The 12,871-nt window shown below is 47.2% G+C and overlaps 2 protein-coding genes across 2 annotated transcripts in view; both read right to left on the reverse strand.

The window, feature by feature from the left end:
- LOC138498495 (zinc finger protein 850-like) overlaps positions 1-12,871 on the reverse strand; it is a gene marked incomplete in the record, with an annotated part of 1,369,857 nt that overhangs the window by 639,322 nt on the left and 717,664 nt on the right.
- LOC138498473 (zinc finger protein 268-like) overlaps positions 1-12,871 on the reverse strand; it is a 77,219-nt gene that overhangs the window by 64,090 nt on the left and 258 nt on the right. The window contains exon 2 of the mRNA XM_069622221.1: positions 12,075-12,135. The gene's annotated coding sequence lies outside the window, so the exon portion shown is untranslated. The remainder of the gene's footprint in view (positions 1-12,074; positions 12,136-12,871) is intronic.

Genomic DNA, 12,871 nt, shown 5'->3' on the forward strand with positions numbered 1-12,871 from the left:
GAAAGGCAAACTGCAGCCTGCTGTTCATGTCCCTCGAAGTGCTAGTTTCCCTGGGCTAGTTACTTAAAGTCTAGGTGGCCGAGAGGCAGGTGGTGAGATCCTGACCTTAGCCTCATCCCAGTGAGGACCCGCCAGCGATGCGCTGCTCAGGGTATGAAGAGACCCAGTGGTGTGCGTGTGACTGTAGCAGGATAACTGTGCTGCAAGAGTGCCGAGCGGCACAAGAGGGAAACACAGTGAACTATAATTGAATCTCTCAAGATCGCTGAAAGGAAAAGATGCTTCGGCTGGGAACTAGCGAAGAGGGAGTTAAATCAAATTTTTGAAAGAAAGTCATTATGGGACTTGCCGCTTTGAGAAACAGCAAGATTGAAAATGGAACGAGACAGGGGCCAAGAAGGAAGGCAAGCTGGAGGAGCAGCTCAGAGAAAGCTGCCAAGAACAGGGCCAGATAGAATGGTATGCCAAGGAGCTGACAGGCTGCAAGTTAAGGCATGAGAAAGCGTGGCGATGGAGCCGTGTCTCCAAGAAGTCGGGAGAGTTCAAAGAAGGGAGCCAACGAGCCGGCTAATCTCTTTCCTCCATGAGCCAGCAAACTGTTTGTTTCCTCCCCGGGGCAGCAGGGCAGCAAGGCCACCCAGGAGGGTCCGAGGGGTAGGTGGGTAAGACCCTGACCTCGACGAGTTGAAAAGAGAAGGATGCGCGAAAGCAATCACAGCCGGTGAGTTCCAATAAAGGGAGAGCCTGGTTTGTGATACGCGCGATTGTGGAAAGCTATAGTGTTGCACACAAGGCTACGCGTTGAAGGTAAAGCTTGTCAGAATTCTTCCTCACAAACTTGACCCCGTAGAGGAAGAATTCTTTCTATCAATATACCTCTCTGAATGTACAAAGGAACATCCAGAAAGATTGATTAATCGAAAGACTGGAATCCTTGGAGACCTCGTGGCTGTGAAGAAAGATAAATTAATTAATAACGTGAATTCTATAGCAAAAATTACGAGCAAGATATCTATTACACTAACCCGTATGGATTGGGGTGACCCACTTCCCTGAACAAAAAGGAAATAAGAATGAAGCACAAGTTACCGTACCACAATAGTTCCACTAGATCTCTCCCACGGTGCAGCTGAGGCTGAGTCCGGGTCTAGGTCTTCAACGAATCCTACGGGGTGGCTAGAATGGGAAACACAACACTCCCACGTAGCAGCGGAGGCTAGCAGGATCCCACGATGCAGCGGAGGCTGATACTATTCCGCTGTGCAGCAGCGGCTGAACCACTCCAAGCCCGCAATGAAGCGAGGTTGAGAAAGTTATCGTTACAAAGAGTATGTGGAAGTCACAAAAGTGAGTGTACAGAAAGGAACTCAAACAGGGAAAATCCGAAATCCGTAAAGGCGTCAAAAACAAGGGGGTCAAGAACAGCAAGCCAAAATCCAGTCCGAATCAAAAACACAAGCGGGCGGTGACAGAACCAGGGAGCAGACAAGTAGCGAGTCCAGGGACGAGTGCCGTAAGTCGAAAAAAACAGAAGTTCCAGGTACCAAGACAGACTAGGGAAATCCAAAATGCAGGTCCGAGAAAACGTAAGCAGAATCACAACAAGGCACAAATCGAAGCAGTAAACCAAAAAGAGCTCAATCAGAAGCACTGAACTTAGGACAGGGTGGAGTTTAAGAAGAGGAAGTCATGTGACTAGTGTTTGCTTCCTGAACGCCGACTCCCTCCCCTTGACAATTGCTTCCACCGTTGCCAAGGTAACTTCCCATCCCTTCTGCATGAATCAGGTCGGAATTGCAGGATTCTTTTGCTGCATTTCCGTCTTACATTAGGTTTAGCGAGACTCTTGGTGAATCGCGGATTTCTTGAAACCCGTCTCGAGTCCCGTGGCGTGACAGTACCCTCCCCAAAAGGTAGACCCCCTCTCCGGGAAGCCCAGAATCGGCAATCAAGCGCAGGGCATGGATATGATCCACGGGTTTCCAAGTACGGTCTTCCGGCCCATAGCCCTTCCAATCAACAAAATACCATCGAACACCCTTGGAAACTTTAGTAGAGAGGATCTTGTGAACCTCATATTCCTCCTCACCCTGTATCTGTAGAGGTAGCGGACGTGAAGGCAGGGTGGTGTTTGGGTAGAAAGGTTTCAGAAGGGTCACATGGAATACCAGATGTATCCGCCACTTCAAAGGAAGGCGCAGACGCACCGTCACTGGATTTATTAATGCAGTGACCAAATAAGGACCCACATAACGAGGCAAGAGGGCCCTTTTCCCTGGCAAGTGCAGATTCTTCGTAGATAACCACACCTTCCCACCCACAGAATAGCTAGGGGCTGGAGAACGATGAGCATCAGCATAGTGGTTGGTGCGTTCCTGAGCCAGTTCCAAATGTTGTTTAACCTGACTACGGATCGACACCAAACTCTCCACACAAGAGGCTGCTGCGGGATGATTAGAAGGACAAACAGGGGACATCGGCAAAGACCTAGGATGACGTCCAAATAAGGCAAAAAAGGGCGAGGACTGAGTAGAGGAGTGCAGAGAATTATTATATGCAAATTCTGCCATAGTAAGGACTGAGAGCCAGTCGTCCTGATATTGATGGGTCAGACATCTTAGGTATTGCTCCATGGTGGAATTCAAATGTTCCGTTTGCCCATCTGTCTGGGGATGATATGAGCTAGAAAATCTGTCATCAATACCAAAAGAGGTAGTCAAGGATTTCCAAAAATGAGAGGTGAATTGTGAACCCCTATCCGAGATGATAATTGAGGGAAGACCAAAGAAACGGAAGACATTCTTTAGAAACAACTCCGCCAACACCGTAGCAGTAGGTATCCCATGACAAGGTACGAACAAGGCCAACTTGGTAAAATAGTCGATGACGACCCAAATAGTATCGAAACCGGACACCGAGGGCAGTTCAACCACGAAGTCCATAGATATCATATACCAAGGCTGGTCTGGTATGGGCATGGATTGAAGTAAACCTACTGGTTTAGCATGGGTACTTTTACACTGGGCGCAAACATAACAACGAGCGATGTATTCAGTAACATCTTTGCCCATGGATGGCCACCAACACCTTTTCTGTTATGGTATAGTTGCTTTCATAAGATGTTAATTTTCGGGAATGAAAAGCGACCGGGTGCTACCCATGAGTATCTGGGCATTCTTGAGACAGGATCGCACCCAGAGCTATGTCAGAAGCATCAGCTTCAACCACAAAAGGAAGGGAAGGATCTGGATGTTGAAGAATGGGAGTGGTTGTAAACGCCGTCTTGAGATTAACAAAAGCATTAGTACACTCCTCTCCCCATATAAACGACTTTTTACTGCTTGTGAGAGCAGTTAAAGGAGCCGCCACTGTAGAAAAGTCCCTAATGAATCTTCTATAGAAGTTTGCAAATCTCAAAAAGGATTGGAGAGCTTTAAGGGATTTAGGTATTGGCCAATCTAACACCGCTTTGACTTTAGACTGACTAATTTGAATTCCCTTGGACGTGATATCATACCCGAGAAATTCCACTTCAGTGGCATGGAATATACACTTCTCTAATTTAGCATACAGGCGGTTCTCTCGAAGCCGTTGTAAGACCTGGGTGACATGTTGTACATGAATATCATAATTAGCTGAGTAAATCAAAATGTCATCCAAGTAGATAACAAGGAATTGATCGATCATATCATGAAAGACATCATTTATGAAGTACTGGAAGGTAGCAGGGGCATTACAAAGTCCGAATGGCATAACTCTGTATTCAAAAAGGCCATATTTAGTTTTGAATGCAGTCTTCCATTCATCCCCACTACGAATTCTAACCAAATTGTAGGCCCCTCGGAGATCTAATTTGGTAAGGATAGCTGAAGAACCCAGCTGATCCAACAAGATAGAGATTAGAGGAATAGGATATTGATTCCTAATAGTGATTAGATTCAGAGCCCTGTAGTCGATACATGGACGCAGATCCCCGTCCTCCTTAGGAACAAGAAATAGGGGAGAAGCCGCGGGAGACCGAGAAGGACAAATAAACCCAGACTTAAGAGACTGATCAATGTATTCTTTGAGCACTTGGTCCTCCTTGTGTGTCAATTAATAAACCCTCCTGGAGGGTATCTTGGATCCGGGAATAAGATCTATGGGGCAGTCATAGGGTCTATGAGGTGGTAAAACCATGGCACTTCCTTCATCAAATACGTCTTGGAATTCAGCATACTCTTTAGGTAGCTCCCCTGTGAGCACTGCTCCGATGGTGGAAGTAACCTCCAGCAATGGACGACATGGGTTATCTACTGGAGATTTTGACTGCCAACACTGGTTTTCACAGTGTTCAGACAAGAATTCAATATTGTTTGTGAACCAATCAATGGTTGGATTGTGTGTTCTAAGCCAGGGAATCCCTAAGATTAACTTGAGCTGTGGGGCTGAAATGACATCGAATCCAATGGTCTCAGTATGCCCCTGACCAGTTTCCATAACCAGGTCAATGGTTTGATGGGTAACCATACCAGACAACAAGGAAGAACCATCAACAGCATTAACAGCCACTGGTTTGTCCTTCGCTAGAATAGGTAAGGCTAGCTCTTTGGCATTTGGCGAATCAATATAGTTTCCAGTGGCACCTGAATCAAGGACCGCAGTAGCTGGAACCAATTTCCCAGGGGGGAACAGGAACATAACTGTGATAGTGAAGGGCGTTACCAAGTTGGAGTCCATTAACATAGAAGGGCTCGACAAACGGACTCCCTTTATTGTCGAGCTTTCAAGTTTCCCTGTTTCTTCATGGGTTTCTTAGTACACTCTTTCTAGCGGCCTTGCGGGCATCGATCTGTAGAACCAGTTCCAACAATCCTGGAAATGTGTTTGGGACGACTGGTACCAAAGCAAGAGTATCTTTCAATGAATCGGATAACCATTTGTAAAAAAGCGAGGCCTTCTTATCATCTGGCCACCCTGTCTCAGCAGCCAGTTGATTAAACTTGGCCAAATAAGCCAGAAGAGTTGAATCCCCCTGTTGTAAACTTAACAACTCCAACTCCATAACCTGGGCCTTGTACCGTGTATCGAAAACCTTACCCATGGCTGCAATTAATGCATCACAGTCAAACAGTAGAGGGCTACCCTCTGCCAATAAAGGGTTAGCCCATGCTGCAGCAGTACTCCCAAGGTGGGATAACAGGAAGGCTGCTTTAGTTGCGGAATCAGGGAAAGATCCTGGGCGACATAAGTAGTGTAACCGGCATTGATTAAAAAATGTCCTGAAGTGTTTAGGATCCCCATGAAACCGCTCAGGAGGAGCTAACGGAAACTGTGAGGTGACGTAAACCGGCCCTGCCTCGGCCTGTGTGGCTGTAGCACCTACACCCGAAGTGGATGGAGGTGGACGAACCGGAAGGGAGGGGGGGATGCATGGCCGTTTGTATTTCCAAGATCTGTTGTTGGGTCGTGGCATGTGCATTAGCCATGTCAGTGCGCAAATCTGCCGCTAACTGAAACAAATTAGCCAGGGTCTCGTTAGATTCCATTTATGAGGCTTCTGATTTTGTCAGAATTCTTCCTCACAAACTTGACCCCATAGTGTAGAGGAAGAATTCTTTCTATCAATATACCTCTCTGAATGTACAAAGGAACATCCAGAAAGACTGATTAATCGAAAGACTGGAATCCTTGGAGACCTCATGGCTGTGAAGAAAGGTAAATTAATTAATAACGTGAATTCTATAGCAAAAATTACGAGCAAGATATCTATTACACTAACCCGTATGGATTGGGGTGACCCACTTCCCTGAACAAAAAGGAAATAAGAATGAAGCACAAGTTACCGTATCACAATAGTTCCACTAGCTCTCTCCCACGGTGCAGCTGAGGCTGAGTCCGGGTCTAGGTCTTCAACGAATCCTACGGGGTGGCTAGAATGGGAAACACAACACACCCACGTAGCAGCGGAGGCTGGCAGGATCCCACGGTGCAGCTGAGGCTGAGAACTCCTAATCCCACGATGCAGCGGAGGCTGATACTATTCCGCGGTGCAGCAGCGGCTGAACCACTCCAAGCCCGCAAGGAAGCGAGGTTGAGAAAGTTATCGTTACAAAGAGTATGTGGAAGTCACAAAAGTGAGTGTACAGAAAGGAACTCAAACACGGAAAATCAGAAATCCGTAAAGGCGTCAAAAACAAGGGGGTCAAGAACAGCAAGCCAAAATCCAGTCCGAATCAAAAACACAAGCGGGCGGCGACAGAACCAGGGAGCAGACAAGTAGCGAGTCCAGGGACGAGTGCCATCAGTCGATAAAACCAGAAGTTCCAGGTACCAAGACAGACTAGGGAAATCCAAAATGCAGGTCCGAGAAAACGTAAGCAGAATCACAACAAGGCACAAATCGAAGCAGTAAACCAAAAAGAGCTCAATCAGAAGCACTGAACTTAGGACAGGGCGGAGTTTAAGAAGAGGAAGTCATGTGACTAGTGTTTGCTTCCTGAACGCCGACTCCCTCCCCTTGACAACGGCTTCCACCGTTGCCAAGGTAACTTCCAAGCCCTTCTGCATGAATCAGGTCGGAAATGCAGGATTCTTTTGCTGCATTTCCGTCTTACATTAGGTTTAGCGAGACTCTTGGTGAATCGCGGATTTCTTGAAACCCGTCTCGAGTCCCGTGGCGTGACAAAGCTATTAAACTGAAAGCTTGAATGTATTTGGCCGGTGAGTAAGCCGATTAGTGTGATGCTGGAAAGGCATTGGAGGGACAGGGCCTCCCTGTCCTTGTCCTGTAGTCCTTTTTCATTTGTGTTCTGTATTATTTTCTGCCCAGGAGTCCATGTGGGACTCCTGGCAGTACAGCTCTTCTAATTTTTGGTTTGGTGTACAGACCCATGGGATACATTTATGGCACCCATGGGTGGGGGTACGACCCTGTGCCCCTAGTGTATGTTTTTGGGCACCTGTGTGTGGCCCACACAGCACGGTATGGGCTGGTGGCAACTCCATGCTGAATTTGACAGGTGTGACGAGTATCCTCCATTTTGGGAATACCCAGGCCCTGCCATTGAAATCAGTTGATTCCTGATAGGAAACAAGATGGCCCCTGTGGCTTCTTGCTTTCTATTGCCTGTTACCTTGTTTTCCCAAAGACCTGGGAAGCCCTGACTGTCCCTTCCCCCTGACTGGCTGTTGGGTGGAAGTTCCATATATGGTATTGTAGTGAAGTCCCCGCCAGACTGGCTGGAGCCTTCCCAGTGACTGTATGTTGTGGGTACACCCTGTGGGTGGGACCTGGATGAATGGAGTGTGTGAACAATATGCACTTCTTGTTGTGGATGTCTGGTTTCTGGTATGAAACACAATGACTGAGACAGCTCTGCCCGAAACTGATATGAATGCAGTGTGTAGTGTTGAATGGCTGGGTACTTGTCCCCATACACTTTCCTTGTTGTGAGTGTCTGAGAGGGAGGAGAATGGCCTGAATGCACTGTATGCCCGATTGGCTGACTGACTGCTGAATGCCCTTCTGATTGGGTGCCTGAGTGTGACCCATCAGAATCAATGGGAGAACAACAACCTGCGCTGCGCCTTGAACATACCGCGCTCGAGCCATATCTCGTCCTCCAGACACAACTCTCACTGGTTACCAGTACGTGACAGAATCAAACTTTGCACACTTGTCATTACACAAAAATGCCTGGCCAACATAGCTCCACAAAATCTATCAGACAAATTCTCAAGACACCGATCCACCAGACCAACCAGATCTACCTACCTGCACTGCCTCAATATACCTAAGTTTAAATTGAAAATGGCAGGGGGAAATAGAGTTTCCCAGTGCTGGCGCCAAATGCTGGAACTCCCTCCCAACAGCAATCAGAGGCGAACCCTCTTTCTGGGCCTTCAGAGCTAAAGTAAAAGAATGGCTCTTCGCCTAACTACTTCGATCACTATGTACTCAGTACTGTTACTCGTCTGTCTCATCCCCATTTTGCCGATTATTGTCATCACCCTGACCACATATAACCTGGCCCTAAGAACTATTTAATACACTTGGCCTCATTACGAGTTTGGAGGTAGCCATGGTGATATTAGCACCATGCCTGCCTCCAATACCGGTACCGACTTCGACCTGGTTCAATGGGGACTTACCGGTGTAGTCAGACCTTTGCGGGACCGGTAAGTACAAGTCCCCATTGAAAAAGGCAGTCCCCATTCCCATTTCAGCCCCCATAGGGCTCAATGGGAATGAGGAGGGAGCTAATAACGGTACCGCAATTTGCGGTACTGCTATGCAGAATCCTGTGCAGTGCCCTTAGGGACCACTACACACAATTAAGACTACAGGTGGCAATACAAATTTTACCTTTGGTACAAGCCTGTACTACTATGTTAAAGTGGTAGCAGTAGCAGAGCAGCCAGGCTTATCTCAAGAGTATATGAGCAGTGGAAGGGATTACACAAAGGGACCACAATTACTGTGACTCAAGCAAACACTGACTCAAGGTTTCAGGTAAAAAAATATAAGTACATTTATTTTAAAACCATTCATTATCAACACAACACTTCTATTAAATTTAAAACCACATGTTAAATACACTACAACTGACCAATTCACTTTGCACGGTATGAATCAAGGTAAGTACCCTGTGTTTGAGAGAACCAGTGTTACGGAACAATACAAGTTACCGTGAATACGATTGCGATCACTTTTTGACTGTTCGGTCTACTAAATAAATGCGTATCCGCGGCAAGAAATGCTACCGGGGCAAAAACACACTTAGCGCACCTGAGATACCCAGAGAGAGTTGGGGGCAAAAATCATAGGCAATATGTTAGTTAGGCAAACAGAATCGAAGAACACTCATGGACAGAAATGCAAGAGTCAAGAGGCCGGAGTCAGTGTCAAGTGGAACCGGGTTCCTGTGTAGAGGATCACACGTCGGATAGTTTGCGATTCAAAGTTGCCAAGATAACTTTACTTTACTTTACTTTAGATATTGTCAAATGTTCGGAAGCAAAAGTTATAAGAAGGAGGGAAAAATAAGGGCAAGCCTTATAAGCGAGAAAGAAGGACACAGTACCTTTTCAAAGAAGAAGCTGATGCCAAGGCAGTTGTTCCTGGTAGTTTCCTGTAGACCCACGATTCCTGGTTTCGGCACGAAGAAGGACGATGAAGGGGGTCTACACCACACAGGGATGAGGCCAGCAGCAGCGACGATGAATAAAAGGTGCGCTCCTTAAAAACAGGAGAGGCTCTTCAGGTGGCTATCAGGACCATTACAGCAGTGTGCAGCGATTTCGATCACGAAGGGGGCCTCTGGCTGAAGAAGATGAGCTGGTTTTCCCCACCAGGTTCAAGGGAAGAAGACTCTGGACTGGATCTTCTCTTAGTGGTTGATGGGTAGATAGCTCAGGACTGCAGCAGGGCTTCACCGGGACGGGATAGTTGCAGCAGTCGACCTCTCCTCCGATTCCCTTCTGTTCCCTGTAGTTCCAGTGGCGATTCTCTGACTTCCAGCCCAAGAGACCTGCCTTTTCTGTGAAAATCCCCCATTCACACAGCCTGGCTGTCAATCACCCAGCAGGGGGGTTGTCCAGCCCGGACAACCACCTCAGCCAATCATGAAAAAGGGTGACTTGGGTTTCCTAGGATACCCTGTGCAGGGGGCGACTACACCCCTCCCTCACATTCAGCCCACCTAGACACCCAGGCGCCTTGAGGAGGGCTTCTTAGCAGAAGCCCGCCAAAAGACAGTGAACAAAGAAGGCAAACCTGGTTTGCCACACAAAGTAAAACACAAGAAGGAGTTTAACAAAAAGAAATGGTGAATAAACCGCACTGGAGCCAAAAGAAAAAGTATTTGGTCAAGCGGGTTTAAGTTCGAGGCTAATATAATAGCCTACAATATTACCACGGTTATATAAGATAACCGCGGTAGGAAATATGGGTAGATACCACTGCCACCAGCCATGTCTAAATATTAAAAGTGCGAAACAATGCTCCAGGAGGTACAGATAAAAAGGGCTAAGAGTTAACCCTTCCAGTACTCCGTGTAAGATGGGGTGTACTGGATCGGTGGTTAATTTGACTAAGTAAAGTTAATGGTAACTTTACCCTTTTCTGGGGGACAGTAGTCAGCCTCAGAAATGGAGTCGATGGGAAGTCTGAACGACATCCCTGTGTCGCTGCACTGAAGGTGCTGGGTGACACACAAGAGAAGGGGGCTACTGAAGTGGTGTACTCCAGAGTCCACAATCACCAACAACAGGTGAAAACACATAGCAAAACACAAGTAAGAGTGGGGAAAAAGCTCACACTCTTACCCAGTGGAAAGAAATAACTCCAGAGATCCAGCAAAGCTGCTGGGGGACTCACTGGGTAAGGGAAATTAGCCATAAAATGAGAATTCTCCCTAACAGCTACTGTTATTTGCTCTCTGGTCCTTTTGCAGCTCCCGCTAAGGGCGCCTGGTAAAACCAGGTGCCCATAGCCGGACCCGCTAAGGGACCTCAGAATAGGGCGCAAAGGGATTACCGGCACCGATGTCCTTAACGGTGCCCGGTATCCCTTTGCGCCCTACTCGGAATGAGGCCCACTGTCTCTGTAACTGTTTAATATACTGAATCATGCTGCTGTTAGCAACAGTATCTGCAGCGTCTGAGCTGTGAGGACTTGATGAAGAGCTAAGGCCTCATTATAAGTATGGTGGTACAGTAACAATGGTGCCAGTAAGCTACTAGCACCGTTGCTACCGTACCGCCATACTACGAGCTGTGCTCGCGGGTGCCTGTCAGCCTGCCAAGTCTGACATGGCAGGCAGAGCGGCACCCGCGAGCACAGCATGTCAGATGCACCGGTGCATCCGACGTCCCCATTCACATTGAGCCCTATGGGGCTCCAATGGGAATGGGGACTGACATTTACCGGCACCCGGAAATGGAGGACTTACCGGATTCGGCAAAGTCGGAATACCCCGGTAATTCCTCATTGGCGGGTGCCAGAACTTTTCACAAGTTTGACAGCTTTACCGCCAAACTTTTAATGAGGCCCCTATGCCCAGTTGAGAGAGCTTCCCTCCCAGGGCAAGGTGTGGGCGAGTGCTTCAAAGTGGGTTTTAATCAGGAATGCACACGGGATGCTAGCCAATAGGGGGTCCTAACACCTAACAATGCCATTTGGTCATTATTTCAATAACTGGAGACAAGAAGGGATACAGATGATTCAGGAGCCTGTAATAATCTGATCACCTGAATCTCTAACCGTTCACGAACGCGTGTACGCAGGCATGTCACTGTCCTTGACTCACCTCCCTTCACAAGCGTGAAAAAGGGGCTTCCTTTTCAGTCACCTCTTGCTGAGGCGCCTCTAGCGGGTGGACAGGCAAGGGGAGTGTGGGTCTGTCATACTTCTGCACTCCATACCATCCTTTCCATCGACTACCTCTTGTTCTCAATTGCTCTCCCGAATGCTCCCTCATTCATACTTAGACACGAAACAACACCCAGATAGATGGCCAAGTGCAGATCTGGCGTTCCGTTGCTCCCCTGGTGATCTGGAAGGAGAACAACCAACACTACTTGTAGCTACCAATGTGCCTATTTAATTCACTTGTAGACCTCCACTTCTCCACCCCTATAGCAAAGTGCTGTGATCCACCATACAGGTCCAATAGCAAATTACTAATTAATAGGAAGGCACAGAGGAATGTATTAACATAAAATAATTCGTGTATTTGTAGAGTGCTGCTCCCCCCCCCCCGCTCTCCCACTGGTGCATTTTGGTGTTATAGACAGAAGCTAACAGATGGTCATTGTTACACAACTCAGCGGAACCCATTCTGTTAATCTTGATGGATGAAGGGCTGGGTGGACCAGTGACTATAAGCACACACACATTAGTCCACTGAACCACATACATGGACACTAAACCTGGATCAGGACGCCACTTCCAGGATGAGGCAGGTGGGAGAAATGGAGACAAGACAGGAGAGAAGGGTGCATGAAGGGTTCAGGAACACAGGGAGGGAGACAGGCTATCTCAGAAGCATAGAGCAACCTGTGCAGAGAAACAAACTACAATAATTATTTACCTTTTGGTGCCTGTGCTTCTTACGTTGTGCAGAGTAGGATGACGCAATAGTGTGTTTAGATCTAGAAATGGAAGACATTCTTACGTTATTAATTAAATACTACAAACACAAGACATCTCCTCTCCCTGCCCAGTAATGCATCCTCCATCACATACACAGAAGACAGGATTAACTGGAGGTTTATGAAGAACAAGCAGAGACAACTTAACACTTGGCCAAAAAAGAGGATTGCTTTCTCACCAAAGGGAATAGTCGCTGGTCACTCACCTACAGAAAATGATTCCCCAATTATTCCTTAAAAGATTGTGAAGGATTTAGTGGTTAAAATGTTTTTTTTTAAATGTGTGAAAACTGTGTTCCCTCACCCTGCCTCCATTTCTGCCCACTGCCCCCATACTCATGGGTCCTTCCTTTCCTCCACTGCGCCCTGCAACATTGTGTATTACAACAGTTCTAGTAAAACTGAAGAAAACAACGAAAGAAAATTGATTTAAATGAATACCATTAGTGTGTCATTATCCCATTCAGCCTGCACCTTCATGCAGCCTCCCCTTCACTGTTCACATCTCTTAAAGAACATGCCTAGCCACATGCACCCCCCTCCCCGACCCCCTCCCATTACATGCAAACAAGATCCCACAACCATTCACAGGCAGATCCAGATCACTGTCAAACTGGGCTTCTTGGCTGTTTGGGAATAGGTTTTACATCCCAGTCCATTGAAATAAAGTATCCCTTTCACACACCTAGAGATAGAGCAGTGCAATTCTACACTGGCTTGATACCGGGAAGGCCCA

Source organism: Ambystoma mexicanum, chromosome 5q (assembly GCF_040938575.1).
Source record: "Ambystoma mexicanum isolate Mex_15411 chromosome 5q, UKY_AmexF1_1, whole genome shotgun sequence".
Lineage (NCBI taxonomy): Eukaryota > Metazoa > Chordata > Amphibia > Caudata > Ambystomatidae > Ambystoma > Ambystoma mexicanum.